Source organism: Calliphora vicina, chromosome 2 (genome assembly GCF_958450345.1).
Source record: "Calliphora vicina chromosome 2, idCalVici1.1, whole genome shotgun sequence".
Lineage (NCBI taxonomy): Eukaryota > Metazoa > Arthropoda > Insecta > Diptera > Calliphoridae > Calliphora > Calliphora vicina.
This window is the reverse complement of record NC_088781.1, coordinates 23,288,143-23,308,813: the sequence shown is the minus strand read 5'-3', so window position 1 is coordinate 23,308,813 and position 20,671 is coordinate 23,288,143. Positions and strand designations below refer to the sequence as shown.

Sequence of the window (20,671 nt, the reverse complement as noted above, 5' to 3'; positions counted from 1 at the left end):
TTCCATGCAAAATATAAAAATTTTTGAGTTGAGATAAATAAAGTAAAAATCTGAGTATGTGGGAATTCTACATGTTTCAACAGCATTATGTTAAAGCTGCTCAACATATTGAAATTCGTTAACACTATAAAACAATGATGATAACTTTAACATTGTGCAACTTGCATCCAACAGTTTATACATAATTCTAAATGTTTAGCAACATGTTTCTGCAATAACACAGCCCAACACATTGAAATTAGGAGAATTCAACAAAAACTTTCCTTGGCAACATTTATCCAACAATTTGAGCCTGATTTTATTGGTGTCTAATAAAGTTGATCAACATGTTTCTACGGAATAAGTAAGAGGATAGCATCAACTGTTCAACATATTGAAATTCAACTATTTTTTGAAGAATAATATCACACAAACTTTTCTTGGCAAAAATATGATGAAAACTTTAACACTGTGCAACATGTATCCAACAGTTTGTACCTAATTCTAGTGGTGTCTATTAATGTTTAGTGGTGTCTAAACATGTTGATACGGAATAAGGTTCAGCATCTACCATAACTGCAATTACACTGTTCATCATATTGAAATTAGGAGAATTTAACAAAAGCTGGTCTTGGCAACAATAAGAAGAAAACTACGCAACATGTATCCAACAATTTGAGCCTGATTTGATTGTTGTTTATTAAAGTTCATCAACATTTTTCTACGCAATAAGGTAGAGGCTTACCTAAACTTCTCAACTTTTAAAAATTCAAAATTTTTGGACAGAATAATTCCACATTACAATAAAAGTTTTAAATGCAATAACAAATAGCAACATGTGTCCAATAATTTGTTGAAGCAAACAACCGCAAATCACTAGAAATATGTTAAACACCATGCAGTTTTAAGTTCTTCCTAAATTTACAAAAAAAAGGTGTCAAATTAAAATGTTCAACAGTTCCAGTTTAAAGGCGAATTGGTATAAACTGCAACATGTTTATAGAGATTGATATTATATCGAAATTGACATTGTTTTTATGAGAATGAATCTTTCTCTCAAGCATTTTTGCCTTGCAACATCTCTATCTAATCTGTAATCAACAACATCAAATGGAAACCAGACGGGCAACATGTACCTAAACAAAGTTCTTCAACAAAATGTTGACAAAAGTTGCCAAATACAAATATTTTTCAACAATTCCATTTTAAAAGTAAATTAGCACAACCACCAACATTTTGCTGCTGCATAATATGGAAGACAGTATGAAATACAACAAAACATCAACTAAAAACAAAATATATAGTGAGCAACATGTTGCTAAATGTTTCAAAATGTTCTTCCACAAAATAAATAATTTAAAGGAAAATGTCAAGTAAAATTTATCAACAATTCTATTTTAAGGACAAATAAATACAATTAGCAACATGTTTCCACTAAAAGACTAGAAGATTGCAACTTTGTTGCTCAACATATTGAAATCCAATGTCTTTTGGGAGAGTAAACTTTACCTGGCAACAACAATATGGAAGTTTTCAATGCAATTAAACAAAGTAGCATTTTGTGGCTATAATCAACAAATCAAGCAACATGTAGCCATATGTTGCACAACAAAGTTCTTTATCAAACTGAAGGTGCAAGATCTCAAATTCTAATCTTCAATATTGCATCAACCAGATATTCTTTGTTTCTTATAATAACAATATAAAACAACATCAACTGAAAACAAAATATATATAAGCAACATGTTGCTATATGTTTCAAAACAAAGTTCATCCAGAAAATAGTTTATATAAAGAAAGTTGTCAAGTAAAAATATTTAACAATTCCATTTTAAGGACAAATAATTATAATTAGCAACATGTTTCTACTAGAGGACAATATTGGACAGCAACTTTGTTGCTCAACATCAACTGTCAACAAATTAAGCAACATGTTTGCCATAGTTCTTCCATAAAATATGCAATTTAAAGTAAGATATCAAATCCGAATCATTTAAGGACAAATAATTATAATTAGCAACATGTTGCTATTAGAGGACAATATTGGTCTGCAACTTTGTTGCTCAATATATTGAAATTCCGTGTATTTTTGGAGATTAAACTTTAGCTGGCAACAGTAAGATGGAAGTTTTACCAGTTACATTTTGTAGCCACAATCAACATATCAACTGTCAACAAATCAAGCAACATGTTGCACAACAAAGTTCTTAAACAATCTTAAGGTGCAAGGTGTCAATTTCTAATCTTCAATATTCCATTTTAAAAGCAAATCAGCTTTATTGCATCAACCAGATGTTTTTTTTTTGTTTCTTACAATAACAATAGCAGAACACTTACAATAACAATATTATTGATAAGCAGTATGTTTCGCAACAAAATGGATTTGTAAGCAGAACAATCAAAAACTTTTTTATTTGTTGCTAAACAAAATTAAAACAAATTTTTGAGAGAGAGAGAGAAATGTCAGTTACGTTATTTAATCATATAAGCGTGAAATTCGACAACATAATACAAAAATGTTTAAAGAAACTTTCTAAAATTGTATGGGAAATAACTTAAAATATTTCTAAAATCTGTTTAAAACAAATTTGCTATTTTAAAATTAACAAATTGATCAAGCAACTTAATTTTTAACTATTCAAACAACATCACAGATTTTCAAAATCTTTTAAGAAATCCAAATAGTTAAGCACATCATGATTTCCATTTACTATTTTCCTGCTAAGCTGTGTTTTATTTTAGCTGTGTTTTTGTTTAATTTCAAATTTAATAAAATTTTTTAAAACTAATTTTAAGTTTTATATCAAAGAATATTATATATTCTTAATATCGTATCTTTTAAGTTAATTATAAGAAAAAACTTTAAAAATATTAAATGAAAAATTGTGATTTTTTTACAAATTAGAATTGTAAGTAACTTGTTAATATGAAAGTTCAATAAAATATTTTTTGTTATTAAAAAAATAAATAAATTTAATATTGCAGTTTTCTTCCGTCTTCGCCCGGTAGCATTTACTAATGTTAGTTCGTCAAGTTTCACCAACCCACATACACCTGCCTGTTCTTAATTATTTGCAAATAGCTAAATTTATACTGCATACTTTAGGGAGCTTTTTATTAAAGTTGACTGGACTCAAAAAAATTCCGAGTTTTACCCGGAATTTTTGATTTTTCTTTACAAACCATTTCCTGAAAATTTCGAATCGAATAAAAAAAAAATCAGCAAAATCGCTCCAGCCGTTCTCATGTGATGCCATTACATACATGGACCATTTCAGTTTTATATACATATACTACTTTACTGACCCTTAAATTGAGCTTGGAAATAGATTCTTAGTAGCAACAGAATTTGTTGCTGATTCTATCTTAATGACAGAATTTTATAGTTGTGTTATCAACTGACTTTTTGTTGTAAGAATCGAAAAATTCTGTGTGTGGAATCGATCGGCAATAAATTCGGTTGCTACAACGAATCTGTTTTCTCTGTGTATTTTTTATGCCGATAGGGTCAATTGTTATCTGAGTAACCCCTAGTAAACAAGAGTGTAATCACTTTAGTATTTTAAACTGACTAGTAGGGATCTACTGCTTCCTCCTAACAAAATAGAGACAAATTGTATATGATAATGTAAGCCGTTAAGAAATTGGAATTGGACCAGCTACCATACTGTCTCTAGGTAATCTATGTAGGGTCAATTGAATTACTTATATTCAGTGATCGAATCTGAATGCTAGATAAAATTAGAAGTTTGGGAACAGTCATCGGAACTACTCTGGGGAGATTGTAACCCCAGCATAAGCCAGTATCTTCTTAATTGATTTTCATTTTGATGTTCTAATTCCATGTTTATTTCTTAAACAAATATTTCTCAAATCGTTTTAAACAATAATTTTAAATGTATTTTAATATAATATTGCTAATTTTGGCAATATGACATCACTTTCACCGTTTATCAAAGTTTTGGTTTCTTTCTTTTTTTTAATGCAAACTACTTTCATGTTAAAAATAAACGTTAAGTGTATCTATGTGAGGCTTTCATATATTTATTTAAAGGTGTGTAAAATTCTCTAATGTGAAACAATTATCATATCAATACAAAAGTTTTTAAACTGTATTACGAATATTTAATTTTATTTGTTTTGAGTTGAGTTGTTTCGTTTTGTTGCTGAGGCGGCGATCGTGTAAAATTTTTGTATGTCTGCTAAATCTCTCATTTCTTTACGAGTTTATATCATATCATTATCAATTGCTTTTTTTTTGTGTTGTTTTCTTTAGGTTTCTGCTTTTTCTTTCGGATAAACAGGAAGTAGAATTTTTATTCACAATAAATTTATTCGTGAAATGTTTAGTTTTTGCAAAAATTATTTATAGAGCAGCACCAACGCAAGCCACTATTGATCATTTAAATACTACTACAATACATATTACGTAAAATGTTAAAAGTGATCATATTTATACAATATTGAAATTGTTGATTTTTTATACGTCATCTATAATGTTATTCAATCTATTATTTTGGGGCAAAAAAATTAAACCTTTTGTTGGATTTTTATTAAAATTTTGGTTTTTATAAAGAAAATTTAATATAAATGAAAAGAAATTGCACTAAAATGTTAGTGATAACTAGGGGGCGGATTTATATGCAAATGCATGTTTTTTCTAGAACGTCCAAATACAATGTAGACCAATTATCTATCCGAATCGCACATTTTGCTGCAAAATGGCATCGATTTGTTAGTGCATATTTTTGCATATTTTATTGATAATGCATATTTTGTTATATTTTACTTCAAAATGCATATTTATATGCATATTATGCCAATTTTTAATAAAAATATATTTTTTTGTCATTAATGGGCAATACATTGTTTCGACAAAAATTTTTTTTGTCGAATTTATTATAGAAATAGCAGTAGACAACATTTACTAACTAACTTCTTTCGACATCGAGAAACTGGCATTAAGTTCTTCATTGCTTAACAGTAATTGAAAATTATCATTTCAAAACATTTTTCTTCAAAAAAGTTTAGTTTTTTTAAGTATCAAAAATTCATTAAATGTATCGAAAAACATTCATATTTGTTTTAATTGCAAATTCGATTTATAAGAGATTTCGTTATCGAAAGATTCACATACACAGTTACCGCTCCTGACAGTCATTTCTACGAGACTGTCGTAAACTAGTGACTTTGGAAAACATAGAGACACTACAGATTACATAGAGACACTTAAGTGATAATTGTCTTTATGCTAGATTCCATGGGATGTATAAAGTAACCAATTGACTTCTCTCTGCATTACAAATAGCACGTCAAATGACCCAAAATATATAAATTGGAGTCAGCCAAGTGATCAGATATTATTTCCCTCTATAAGGGATACATTTACTAATTGCTTAATTGCTTGGTTATTACGAGATAAAAATTAAGGTTGGATGCTACTTTACAGCACGATCAAAATAGAGAAGCTCTAAAGATTATGGCTTTAAACAAGTATTCATACCAAGATATTACAATTAATATATCGTCCATCGTTTTTTCAGAAGAAAAATTATTTTAAAAATAGTTTTAGAACTTTAATTGTTTAATTCCTGGTATAATTTAAAGAGTTCTAACTGCTGGTGTTGTGTATTTTTTTGGACATTTCGAATTCCATACTTAATTATTTTATGTTTCTGCACAAAAATATAAGTGCATATTTTTTAAATTTTTAGGTCATATTTTGATTTTTTTGAAGCATATTTTAGGCGCATATTTTCCAATAATAAATGCATGAAAATCCGCCCCCTAGTGATAACAAACTTATGTAAATAGGAACGATTTGGCCAGAAATGAATAAAAAGTAATCAGCCCTATTCATGAAAAAACATGTGTAACGCTTTTGAAACATTAAATCATTTAATTATTCACTAAATCCTAAAATCCATTTTTTTAATTTTTGCCACGCCCACTTTCTGAATTTTTGAAAGTGGGCGTGTAATTAAATTGAATATTGTATTTTTTCTTGCTAGTGAGTTTTAAATGTGTTTTTAGTAACAAATTAAGTCAAGTTTTACAAGTTTCTTACAAAAAAATCAATAAAAATTAAATAAAACAAAAAAATTCTTCCCCATTCTGTACAAGTATTTTTAATTTACAAAATTTTTGGTACAAAAATTTTATATCTCGACTATTTCGAAATTAAAAACAAACTTAAAACCTAAAATCAATTTTTTTTAAATTTTTGCCACGCCCACTTTGTAAATTTTTGAAAGTGGGCGTGTAATTAAATTGAAAATTATATTTTTTCTTGCTAGTGCGTTTTAAAAGTGTTTTTAATATCACATTAAGTCAAGTTTTACAAGTTTTTACAAAAAAAAATATCAATAAAAATGTGATAAAATTATAAATTCTGTTCAGCCCCATTCTGTTCAATTATTTTTAATTTAAAATATTTTTGATACAAAAATTATATATCACGACTATTTTAATATTAAAAACAAACTTAAAACCTAAAACCGATTTTTTGGAAATTTTTGTCACGCCCACTTTTTGAAGTTTTTCAAGTGGGCGTGAAATTAATTTGAAATTTATATTTTTCTCTTGCTAGTGAGTTTTTTTGCAATGAAAAACAAACTTAAATCCAAAAATCGATTTTTTGAAAATTTTTGTTACGCCCACTTTGTGAATTTTTCTATTATATTTTTCTCTTGATAGTGGTTTTTAAAAGTGTTTTTTGTAACACATTAAGTCAAGTTTTACAACATTTTGTTATAAAATCAATAAAAATTAAATTATAAGAAAAATTCTGCCCCATTCAGATCAAATATTATTAATTTATTATTTTTGTAACAAAAATAATTGTATAACTTGACTAAAAATTGTATTAGAAACCCATTGAAAACCAAATAAGCAAGAGATTAATGTAAATTTTAAATTACCAAAACGCCCACTTTAAAATATCACTAAGTGGGCGTGACAAAAATTTAAAAAACTTTGATTTTAAGTTTTATATTTACATGTTTTGTATTTATAAAACAAACTTAAAACAGAAAATCAAAGTTTTTGAAATTTTTGACACGCCCACTTCGTGAAATTTTAAAGTGGGCGTTTTGGTAATTTAAAATTGACATTTTTCTCTTGCTTGTTGGTTTTCAATGGGTTTCTAATTATGTTCCCATCCTGTTTAACTATCATTAATTGGATCTCAAATTTAAAACAATTTTAAAACCAAAATTCAATGTTTTAGAATTTTTGTCACGCCCACTTAGTGAAATTTGCAAAGTGGGCGTGTTTGTACTTTGAAAATTAGTTCTTTCTCTCCTTAGAAGGTTTAAAAAATAACATTTTAGTCAGGTTTTTCCCTAAAAAAATCAAGCTGAAGAAACTATAAACTTCTCTACGAATTACTTCCCCATTACAAGCATGTGTTATTTTTTGCATAACTTTTATATAGAAGTATCATTAATGTTACAAATGTTTAATTACACTACACAACAAATTTACCTAGTTACAGCAAAAACATTAAATTCATAGCTCTAAATTTAAACGAAAACTAACTAATTAAAAGTGAAAGTTACAAAGAAACTGAAAAAAAATTTAAAGTTTTTAAACGTACACAAAACTTTACCCAAAACAAAAGAAAAATATAGATACAGTCAGCGTCAAAAGAAAGTGTACAACTTGTTTTTACATTTAAAACGTTTTATTTACATATTAAAAAACAATTTTTTCTCCAGTTCTAGTATATTTAACAAAACACTTAATTGTTCTCTTGCAATATATAAACAAAAAACTAAACTATTTCAACTGCAACAAAAACAGTAACAACAAAACCAAAAATACTCCATTTTTAACGCGTCAGAAAAAAGTGTACACATTTAGAATTGCAATAAGATTTTTCTAGCTACATAAAAAAATATATTGTTATTCTTTATTTTTGCCTAGATTATAATTTTTTGTGGATCTTGCTGCTAGTCCCATGAGATTTTAAGATAGTAGCTTTTCTTGTTTGATCGCGAGAACTTTAAAACCAAAATGGGAAAACAAACTGCAATTGAAACAAGAAAGTAAGTCATAAAATTTAAAAATGAAGGCAAATCGTCACGTGAAATCTCCTCTATAATAGGAAGAAGCCATAATACTGTAAAAAAAATTATAGACAAACAAAAAAATTTAGAATTTTATAAGATCAGCAACGTGCCGGAACACCAAAACGCCTTAACAACCTTGAAATACGAACGATTGTGAGAGCAGTGAAGAAAGTATTCACAGTAAGTGCAGTAAAATTATGCGAAGAATTAACAGATTCGTCTGGAGTGAGAGTTAGTAACAGTACGGTTCGCCGAGCGCTACACCCAAATGCTCTATATGGTGGAGTTCCGAGAGAATAACCCCACATTTCCAAACGAAATAAAGAGCGACTTCGAGAATTCGCAAACAGGTATAAAAACCTAGAAAATTGTTTTGGAATAATGTGCTGTTTACGGACGAAAGCAAGTTTGAGATTTTCGGAAGTAAAAAAAGGAGTAAAATTTGGAGAAGCAAAAATCAAGAGTTCGGCCAAAAAATGTACTATCCACCGTAAAGCATGGTGGTGGTTAGGTGATGGTGTGGTGGTGTATGGCGGCAAGTGGCATGGGAAAACTCATATTTATTGATAGTTTGATGAGCAAAACCGATTACCTAAACATTCTTATAGAAAATATGGAACCCATCATTAGAAAATTAAATCTAGACCGAACCTGGATCTTCCAACAGGACAACTATCCGAAGCATACTCCTTAACTTGTTAAAGAATGGTTGTTGTATCATAAACCGAAACAACTGGAACAACCCCCACAGTCACCGAACATTAATCCCATTGAACATCTGTGGTAGCATTTGGACAGACAGATCAGAAAATGAAATATTACCAGCAATGACTCTTTACACGAAATCCTGCAGGAATAGTGGTTCAACATCCCAACATCGGTGACATCAAAATTGGTAGAAACAATGCCAAGGAGGCTCGAAACTGTTTTAAAACTCAAAAGATGTCAAATAAAATACTAAACACGTTTTTTCTTCTAATTTCCCTGAACTGTACACTTTCTTTTGACGCGTTAAAAATGGAGTATTTTTGGTTTTGTTGTTACTGTTTTTGTTGCAGTTGAACTAGTTTAGTTTTTTGTTTATATATTGCAAGAGAACAATTAAATATTTTGTTAATTATACTAGAACTGGAGAACAAATAGTTTTTTAATATGTAAATAAAATGTTTTAAATGTAAAAACAAGTTGTACACTTTCTTTAGACGCTGACTGTATATTAAAATAAACTTAAAACTCAACATTTGACCATGAATTTTAGTTTTAAAACATTTAAGAAGAAAAAAAAATAAAGAAACAAAACAAAAACCAGTTTTAAACACTAAAATAGAAACTTCCTTTTGCACAAAAGAAAAAAATGAAAACTATAAAAAACATGGATGAATTTAATAGTTTAAGATAATGTTTTGGAGAAAAAAATACAAAAAAAACATTAAAATATTGTTTTAAGATGAAGCTTTAAAGTTATTTAAGTAATTTATCATAAAATCTTAAACATGTTAACAAAAAACCGGACTTCAAACGAAATGAAAATTTTCAAAACAAATTGAAAAGTTGAAGGTTATAAACAAAATCTTAATTTAAAAATATAGAAAAAAAATATTGATTAATAATGTTAGCCATATAATTATAACTTCAATTAATTATTAAGTTAAGAATTTGTTAACAAAGTCAATGACTTTTTGGTGTACAAGTTTTTATTTATAAATTTTTTCTAAGACCTCTTAAATTATATTTAAAATTTAGGTTAAATTATTTGTAACTAGAACCACTAAAACAACAAGCCCAGAATGTTTCATTATTTCCGTTTTGAAATTAAACAAATAATCATTTCCTTTTTATTTAGTTTAGATTTATTTTCCCTTAACAACACGCCTAAATGTAAGCAACTAATTTGTATCAACAAAAAAAAAAACACCTAAAACTAGACTATACTTATTTGAGTAGTCAGTCTCTCTTGAGCAAGCATAATTTAAAATGATAACCTAGCTACAAAAACAAAACAAAACTCATTTCAAATAACATCGTTTTATGACATGAAAATGTTGTTGCATTTCCGGTTTGACATTACATTCTTGCTGGCTTACATATGTTTATAACTAACGCCCCTCCGCCCCCTTCTTGTAAGGCATGTAAGAGTTAGTGTAGTCACACTTTGTCTCAAATGTATTTGTATCCCTTTTTCCGTTTCTTTTTTTTATTTTGTGTCTTTCCTTTTGCAAGGAATATTTCATTCAGTCTTGGTGTATGAGAAAATTTTAAAATTGCACGCTTAGTTAATTTTTCTTGTGTACATTTGGCTTGTGGCGGGAAAATTGTTGTTTCTGTTGCTCGTTTCCTTTTACACCACATCGTGTTTGGGGTGCAATCAACTTGCGATGCCTGGCACTACATGTTCTGTTTTGTGGGTCACCAGGTTCTATTTTAATAGCAAATGGAAATATGAACGAACATATTTTTGTTGATAGTTGCAGCAGGATTAGTGTGTCTTGTATTTGGGTCTATGAACTTTTGAGCAAATAAATTTTGATTTGTAAATTGTCTGGGATAATAATTGGAGCAGGCGGTGTGGGAAAATGAAGGATATTCCACCATTTAGGCAAGATTTGAATGATGTATGTATGTAAATAGAAATAGATTGAAATGTCTTGCTTTTCCTCATTATCACAATTAAGTTATGTTCTAGACATTTTTCTCTCTGTTTACGAAACAGACTTTTTCATCTTCTGTACAGAAAAGTCTAGTATAGTCTTCTATACAGAATAGAAAATTCTAAAAAAGACTAGTGTGGACTTTTTCGTCTGCTATACAGAAGAAAAAAGTCTAGTGTAGACTTTTTCGTTTTCTAGTATAGACTTTTTCGTCTTCTAAACAGAAGAAACAAGTCTAGTGTAGACTTTTTCGTTTTCTATACAGAAGAGAAAAGTCTAGTGTAGACTTTTTCGTATTCTATACAGAAGAGAAAAGTCTAGTGTAGACTTTTTCGTATTCTATAAAGAAGAGAAAAGTCTAGTATAGACTTTTTCGTCTTCTAAACAAAAGAGAAAAGTCTAGTGTAGACTTTTTTGTTTTCTATACAGAAGAGAAAAGTCTGGTGTGGACTTGTTCGTTTTCTATACAGAAAAGAAAAGTCTTGTGTAGACTTTTTCGTCTTCTATACAGAAGAGAAAAGTCTTGTGTAGAGAAAAGTCTAGTATAGACTTTTTCGTCTTCTATACAGAAGAGAAAAATCTAGTGTAGACTTTTTCGTCTTCTATACAGAAGAGAAAAATCTAATGTAGACTTTTTCGTCTTCAACACAGAAGAGAAAAGTCTAGTATAGACTTTTTCGTTTTCTATACAGAAGAGAAAAGTCTAGTGTAGAGTTTTTCGTCTTCTATACAGAAGATAAAAGTCTAGTGTAGAGTTTTTCGTCTTCTATACAGAAGAGAAAAATCTAATGTAGACTTTTTCGTCGTCTATACAGAAGATAAAAGTCTACTATAGACTTTTTCGCCTTCTATACCGAAAAGAAATATCTAATGTAGACTTCTCCGTCTTCTATACAGAAGAGAAAAGTCTAGTGTAGACTTTTTCGTATTCTATACAGAAGAGAAAAGTCTAGTGTAGACTTTTTCGTCTTCTATACCGAAGAGAAAAATCTAATGTAGACTTTTTCGTCGTCTATACAGAAGATAAAAGTCTACTATAGACTTTTTCGCCTTCTATACCGAAAAGAAATATCTAATGTAGACTTCTCCGTCTTCTATACAGAAGAGAAAAGTCTAGTCTAGACTTTTTCGTCGTCTATACAGAAGATAAAAGTCTACTATAGACTTTTTCTCCTTCTATACAGAAGAAAAAAGTCTAGTGTAGACTTTTTCATCTTCTATACAGAAGAGAAAATTCTGGTATAGACTTTTTCGTCATCGATATAGAAGAGTTTAGAAGAAAGCTATCTCGACTGTACTAGAAGAACAACCTCTATTCAGAATATCTAAAGTTCAAGTGTTTTTGATTGATAGATTCTAAACAAGTTCTCAAACTTTGTCAATATAAAAATATGTACATTAAAACCTGTGGTCAAAGTTCATTCAATTTTGAAGGTCTTTCCTTAATATTCATACAAAATATAAAAAAAAAACATCTCAAATATTTTATTTCTCTCTAGCCTCTTAATGACTTGTCTTAAATAAATAAACATCTAGCTATTTGCATACATTTCAATAAATTGTTGTGTTAAAATTCAAAATAAATAACACTCACTCTAAGCTTGATTAATTTATATATAAATTCAAAATTCAATTTTGCTTTCCTGCTGCTGCCAAAATTTGAAATTTATCAAAATAAATATAATTATTGCAAACTAATAATTTATGTCTGAAAAGCGTTATTTCATCATGTTGTTTTGTAGGTACTGTTTTTTTTAGCAAATTTATTTTCGTACAAAAATATTCCCGTGATCAATCAATGTCAATAATTATGGCTTTTGTGAGTTCGACTGGTCTATAATTAAGATCATGCAATTTTTTATCATTAAAATAAAAAGAGCTGCAAAACAAAAATTGATTATTGAAAGGTTATTTATAATATAAAAATAACTAAGTAAATAAATAAATCTGAGGAGCAATAATAATGAATTGAAGATACAGTGAGGTATTGAAAGTATTAGAATGTTATTAAAAATAAATTTGTTTAAATCAACAATTTTAGTTTGTTTTACTGTTTGGGACAAACTTTCAGATTTGGTACTTTTCTTACAAAGGTGGTATCTTTGGTACTTTTTGCTTATTGATACCTTTTGTACTTTATACTTCTTTCTCTCAAATGAGAAAATTACCAAATTTAGTTTATTTTCTTTTGGAGAAAAAATTTAATTTTGGTACTTTTTCGCTTTTTCCCCCCAAGCAATAATTAGTAGCTTTGGGACTTATTGTGTATTTCTCTAAAATGATTAAAGCTTTATTGGCGAAACAAACAAAAAAATAAGTAAGAGGGCTAGAGCTAGCTGTGCCGAATTTGAATTTTCACGACATTTTTTTCAAATTTAAAATTTTTTTTTTAAATTTTTTAGTTAAAAAATTTTAAGCCAAATTTTTTTTTCAAAATTTATTTTTTTTTTATTTTTGATGCATCATGGCTACCTAAGTACAGAAATGCTAAAAATTTTCAATTCTATGGCTAGATTTTTTTAAAAATTTTTAAGTAAAATTTTAAATTTTGTTAGACGTTTCTCCACACAATTAATAATACCTCAAAAATGGTTAGTCCGATGTTATTAAAATAAAAAAATATAAAAGTTAAGATTTACATAACCTTTAATCCGTTTATATATTGAATTTCAATCGGCTCAGTAGTTTCGGAGTTATAATAACAAATTAAAGCAAAAAATCTATTTTTTACATGAAAAATCGAAAACGTTAGAAATTTTTCAGATTTATCACTTTATCGCAAAGCAACATATAATAGCAACAAATTGAGATATCGATCATAAAAATCGATTGGTTCTTTTCGAATTTATTCACAATTAAGTGAATTCGCTCCAATTTCACAAAATGTTTGTTCTTTGTTTGATATACATAAAATTGAGTGGTTAATATTCTTCTTTCGATTGATTGAATTTTGAAAACAGTTTCCCAATATTATGTTAAAATTTTCACATATGTATATATTGCGTTTCAATCGGCTCAGTAGTTTGGGAGTTATAATAACAAATTGTAGCAAAGAAATATATTTTTTACCCGAAAATAGCTGATTTTTTTATTTTAAAAAAATCATGAAAAATCGAAAACGTTAAAAATTTTTCAGATTTATTACTTTATCGCAAAGATACATATAATAGCAACAAAATGAGATATCGATCATAAAAATCTATGGATTCTTTTTGAATTTATTCACAATTAAGTGAATTCGCTCAAAATTCACAAAATTTTAGTTTTTTGTTTGATTACATAAAATTGAGTAGTAAATGTTCTACTTTCGAATGATTGAATTTTGAAAACAGTTTTCCCATATTATGTTCAAATTTTCACAAATATATTGCGTTTCAATTGGCTCAGTAGTTTCGGAGTAATAATAACAAATTGCAGCAAAAAAATATATTTTTTAAGTGAAAATAGCAAATTTTTTTGTTTTAAAAAAATCATGAAAAATCGAAAACATTAGAAATTGTTCAGATTTATTGCTTTATCGCAAAGCCACGTATAATAGCAACAAAATGAAATATCGATTATAAAAATCGATGTATTCTTTTCGAATTTATTCACAATTAAGTGAATTCGCTCCTTTTCACAAAATTTTAGTTTTTTGTATGATATACATAAAATTGAGTGGTTAATGTTCTTCTTTCGAATGATTGAATTTTGAAAACATTTTCCCCATGCTACGTTTTAATTTTTACATATATATTGTATTTCAATCGGCCCAGTAGTTTCGGAGTTATAATAACAAATTGAAGCAAAAAAATATATTTTTTAAGTGAAAATATAACGTTTTTTTTGTTTTAAAAAAATCACGAAAAATCGAAAACGTTCGAAATTTTTCAGATTTCTTGCTTTATCGCAAAGCCACATATAATAGCAACAATATGAGATATCGATCATAAAAATCTATGGATTCTTTTTGAATTTATTCACAATTAAGTGAATTCGCTCCAATTTCACAAAAAATTAGTACCATTTGTACTACTGGAACCACAATACTTCAAAATTGTGTTGTGGTTTAAAAAGTCTCTAAAATTTTATCGATTTTTTTGCCCTGTATTGTTATCTGTGCTTTTGGCATTTAAACTTTATTATATTATTTTGTATATTTGGTACTTTTGTAAAAGTATTTGTTTGTTTCTCCACTTTCGTTTGCTAATTTGATTATAACACTTACGAGCTTCCATATTAAAACTACTACTTTACTATACTGCTATACTTTAAATTTATTAACTACGTAGTTTGGTATCTTAGGTACTTTTTACATGTTCCCCCCTAGTGGTACTTTTTTTCAAAATTCAAAATAACTTAATTTTTATTTTGAATTTATTTTGTCCAGTTGGAATTGATTTTGTTTAAAAGATTCTGAGTAAACTTTTTAGTGACATTCGGTACTATTTATTCAATTTAGTACTTTTTATCTGACATACTGCATATCATACTTGTAAAAATACAATTTTTGCATTTTAAAACCACCATAACTAAACTTAAACCAACATATTAGTTCAAATTATTGTGTAAACCCCTCTTTAAGTTTTAATAATTATTGTAGTTTACATTATTTTACCTCATTTTAACTTAAACACCCAACAATAATTCAATGTTTTTCCAAACTAGACATCATGTCGTCAGCGTTTTTCTTTAGCTATTGCGCCTCAACAATTCATTTGGTTGGGGTTTTTACTCTTAATCATCGTGTCATAGTTTTTTTTGTTCTTCTTGTTTTGGTTTTAAGTTCATGTTGTCATCAGTCAGTTGATATTTAATTTTTTGTATTTGAGTACTTTTTTATTGCTTTGCTAAGTTTATTTTGTATTATTTTCTGCTTAAGGTTAGTTACCTTTAACTTTATTTTTATTGTTGAAAAAAAGAATTACAAAGCCCATGAATGAAAAACAAAATGTGTACCACAGAAACAGAAATATGTTACCTTGTAACTACAAAGTTGTAGCCCAAAACGTCAGTCATACTTAGGGAGTCTAGTAAGCAGGGAATTGAAAGAGTTTAAATTTTAAATAATTTTTGTAATAATTTAGTTTGTTAAGTTAAAGGAGTTAAACTCATCTAAATCTGCCTTTAGTCAGAGTTTAAATAGTGAACTTGAGTGTTTAATAAAACCACGTTTAAGCTCCTAGAGTAAAGTTTAAGCTCAAGAGTAAACTGGGTACCAAAGTTGATCACCTGACAATGTAAACCGATCAATTAAAAGATCCTATTGGGAGCTTTTGCTATATTTAGTTTTACAATGATTGAATTACTTCAATTCCCTGCCTAACAATAATTGTCATACTGTTGTGTGGCTTTTATGGGTTCATTTGCTTTGACTATTTGTTTCTCTTTTTTTGTTACTTTGGCTGACAGATACAACACTGTAATGTTTCATATTTATACATATATCGAGTGGCAGCTCAAAAAAAACCCACCATGTTGATGATGATGATGGCTATGGGAGTCATACATTTATAGTTTGTCAGTAGTAACCCACCTAAAATAGAATGCTCGCGTAATTCTTCAGTACGTGGCTTCGTGTTCGAAATTGTAAAAAAGCACAACAATGTATCTATAAAGCATTAAAGTAAAGTAACTATGGAAACCTTACAATAATGTTGACTTTTTCTTTAGTTTAAAATAAATAAAAATAAAAGAAAATTGTGAAAAAAAGTAAGAAAAACCACCAATAAAAAATGCCAAACCATGAAAGCAAAGTTATGACCATCATCTATATATATAATAATTTTCTAAGGTTTTCTTTCGTTTTCCACACTCATTCTGTCAGTCATTCATTCATTTATTTGTAACATTTGTTTTGGATTTTAAAAGGAATTTTCTTGGAATTTAGCGTTTTAGTGGGAAATAATAAAACTTTCGTCATAATTTTGTTTGAAATGTTGAATCATCGTAAATCTACTAAATGTTTCTAGAGAAATAATGTTTAAAATAACAATGAAATTTATATTAAAAGCACACACAAATATTTATTAATGTTGGTTTATCTTAATTGCTTAATTTTTGAAATCATTCCATCCATTAATTCTCAGGCCACAGGTCCTTCATGCAGAAGAACCATATAACATCTAGCAAAACCAAAAGACACTTAGTCATGGTGTTAAGTTTGGTCTTATAATAGAATCTTGTAGAATTGGGCACTGATGATCGCAGATGCGACCTATAGATCATTTATGCAACGATGAACTGGTTAGCCCTTGATATTATGCCTAAGGAAATTCCTCCCAATTCTGCCCTGAGACACGCATGAAACCGGAGGAACTTTTATTCAAATTGACCATTCTGACGAAATAGTTCGGTTGAATCGTTTGAATCTACCTGTCCATCCACGTTAATTCATAAACACTTAGAACGGAGGATCTAAAGTGGCAGAGGTCATTGTTCAGATCGTAACATCCAGGAAAACCATACTAAAGTCTGGTCTTATAATAGTATCTTGTAGAAATCGGCACTGGTGATCACAGATGTGATCTATAGATCATTTTTGCAAAGATGATCAATGATGGTTGGCCCTTGATCTTATACCTAAGGAAGTTATTTCCAATTCTGCCAGGAGATAAGCATGGAACCGTAGGAACCTTCATTCAAATTGACTATTCCGACGAAACAGTTCGGTTGAATCCTTTGAATCTACCTGTCCACCCATGTTCATCCATAAACTCTTAGTTCGAAGGATCTAAAGTGTCAGATATAATATATTCGTTCAGAAGGACTTTAGGAAAGACTTAGAACGTAACATCCAGGAAAACCATACTAAAGTCTGGACTTATAATAGAATCTTGTAGCATTCGGCACTGGTGATCACAGATGCGATCTATAGATCATTTTTGCAAAGATAATCAACGATGGTTGGCCGTTGATCTTATGTCTAAGGAAGTTCCTTCCAATTCTGACATGAGACACGCATGAAACCGGAGAAAGAACTTTTATTCAAATTGACCATTCAGACGAAACAGTTTGGTTGAATCGTTTGGATCTACCTGTCCATCTACGTTTATCCATAAACTCTGCGTTGGGAGTATCTAAAGTGCAGAGGAACTTTAGGAAAGACTTAGAACATAACATATAGGAAAACCAAACATGATGGTTAAGTCCATACTAAAGTCTCTTTAAAAAACCAACCATTGTAGGTCCTTCAAAAGAATCTTGTAGAATTCGGCACTAATAATCACAGGTACTATCTTTCTACTAGTTATGATGGAACTGGTTGATCGTTGATCTTAAGCCTATTGGGTTTGATCTCAACTCTGCCTAATGACTCCCATAAAACCGGAGGAATTTGTGAGATGCGTTCATACTACTGCACGATCATGACTAAAGCAGCTGGGAGAGAACAACCTTTGAGGAAGCATACTTTTGAGATCGATCTGATACTCGTTTGTCTTTCGGACTACCGGATCAGAGCAGTTTATCTCAAATCTGGCTTTATCAACGGATATACGGGTAGATTATTCGGATTTATGCTGCCTTCTCTAGAATGCCAAGTATTTCTTAACAAAACATCAACATATTCTCAGGTTGAATGTTATAGGACAATACTATTGGCAGAGTGAATAACATCGTTTGATCAAATATGAACCGATCATACGAATATTCGTGTCGAAAGATCCGTCACGTGAGGCTTTCTTTACCTCGATGAACTGGTTTCACGTTGATCTTATAGGTAATGCGATTGCTGTCAACTCTGTCATAAGAATCACATGTAAGCGGATCCGACTATTCCAGGAAGATTTGCTGAGATCTACAACAACATTGACTGATGCAAATCTAAAGCTTTCTTAAACAATGACTGGATCCAACTGGGACAAGTGTCTTTCAGGCATACATACATGCTAAGATATTAACTGATATCCTTGAAAGAAAATTGGATTTATGGGTGGCAACCCATAAATCCAGTTGCCATATTACAGATGGCAACTGGCAGTTATAACTTCTGTTGCAAAATTGGCATTTGAATCTGTTGAACACTAAGGTCTACACAGAATTTCCACAGGTAGAGAGGATAACATCGCATTTGGATGTCAGCCGATGATTGACGAGACGCTTTAATCGTAGTGCAGTTTCTACACAGAGAAAACAGATTCGAAGTAGCAACAGAATTTGTTGCCCATCGAAAGGTTCGGTAGTACACATAGAATTTTTCGGCTCTATCAACAGACAGTCAGTTGATAAAGAAGAATTTCGGTTGAAACAACCAAACTTTTGTTACTCCTTCTAAAATTTTGTAGCCACAACTGTAAAATTCGGTCACTAAGGCATAATCATTCGATTGGCTACAAATTCGGTTGATACTACGAATTTGTTTTCTCTGTGTATATGACATCTAATCTGGTCTAAAAGGCCAAGGATCTCTAAACAATATAGGGAGACATTTTCTGGTTGGATTTTACAAGATATGTATTAGGGCAACGCATTTGTATGATAACAGATTCATCGGTGTACCGATCTCATCGTGCTGACATGAGTTTCAGGAGAAACTTTATGGAGTGTGCAGACAAGATAGTCCTTTGAGAGAGACCGTAAGAAAGCAAGTGTCTTGTGACATGTAAATAACTGTTTGAAGGATAGGTCTGATAAATACTCCCCATGACTAACTGTGAAATTTTAATCTCTCATGTAATTACATCTACAGAGGTTCTGCCCTTGAAGGAGAGGAGGAGAAAGTAAGACACTAAAATTACCCTACCTTAGTGAAGCTAGTGATATATCTGAGATGAATGTCAGTTGGAAAAATGCTTTAATCGTGTATCTAAATAGTTTGCTTAAGAACTGGATTTGGTCTGATGGAATGCTAATACAGATTTCTTTCCTATCGTCACTTTTCTTTTCAGTATTACAAAGGGACCGATGGTCAAAGCGCCAAGCAAGTCGGTAATTGAAAATACTTCCTGGTCAATCTAACCTAAATGATGATAAAAGAAACATTTAATACAACTTTGATTCCAAAAGGAAACGAAAAAAACCTAAAAACATGGAAATATGATCTCAATTTGAAATCATTATAATAGAATAATTCCTCCTTCAAGTATCACAGTTGGATTATGAAAGACCCAAGTGAATCGCTCAATGGAGACAACTGCCTGGTCAATCTAAATTAAATGCTGCTAAACAAGAGTTCTACTTCGAAGCGAAAAGGGAACGAAAACATATGAGGTTTACTCTTAAATTGAGAATGAAATCAAAGGCTTTCTTTAAAGTAAACCATTTATAATACATTGCAATTCCTAAAAATTGGAGAGAAAATCCCAAAAATTTTATTTTTTACAATTTTGTTCATAGGGTCATGACTTCCTTCAGGGCTAGGAAAATACTTTGGGGACTAATAGGGAACGCATCAAGGTTACCAAAGCTGCTTTCCGTTTTCTGATCCCAGCTTCAAGATTTTAGAACATGTGGCCCAAAGTTGAAATTTTGATAAAAATAGGTCAAATTCCGAAGGGCGTATATTCGAAAAATAGGACATGTTTTTTTTATACCAAAATGGCATCATGAGCTGGAGCGATTTTTCTGATTTTTTTTTTAATCGATTCGAAATTTTCAGTAGAAAATTCAAACATTTCGGGTAAAACTCGGAATTTTTTTTTTGAGTCCAGTCAACTGTAATAAAAAAGCTCCCTAAAGTATGCAGTACAAATTTAGATATTTTATTTGCAAATAAATAAGAATAGGCAAGTGTATGTGGGTCGGAGAAACTTGAAGAACTAACATTAGTAAATGCTACCGGGAGAAGCCGGGGCGCACCTAGTTTTTAATAATAAAAACAAGAGTTAAGTCACCATTACGTCCAAAAAACAGTAAAAATCTAATATTTTTTGAATTTTTAAATTGAAAATTGGTTATTTTTGGATCCATTATTGATATTACTCTGAAATAGTTTGTATATTATTGATATTTTAGTTGTCTAACTAAAAAAAAATAGAATCCATTCGGTTAAAA

General features: G+C 29.6%; 1 protein-coding gene across 2 annotated transcripts in view; it reads right to left on the bottom strand.

Moving 5' to 3' along the window:
• bun (bunched) overlaps window positions 1–20,671 on the bottom strand; it is a 402,219-nt gene that overhangs the window by 234,054 nt on the left and 147,494 nt on the right. The gene's annotated exons all lie outside the window — the stretch shown is intronic.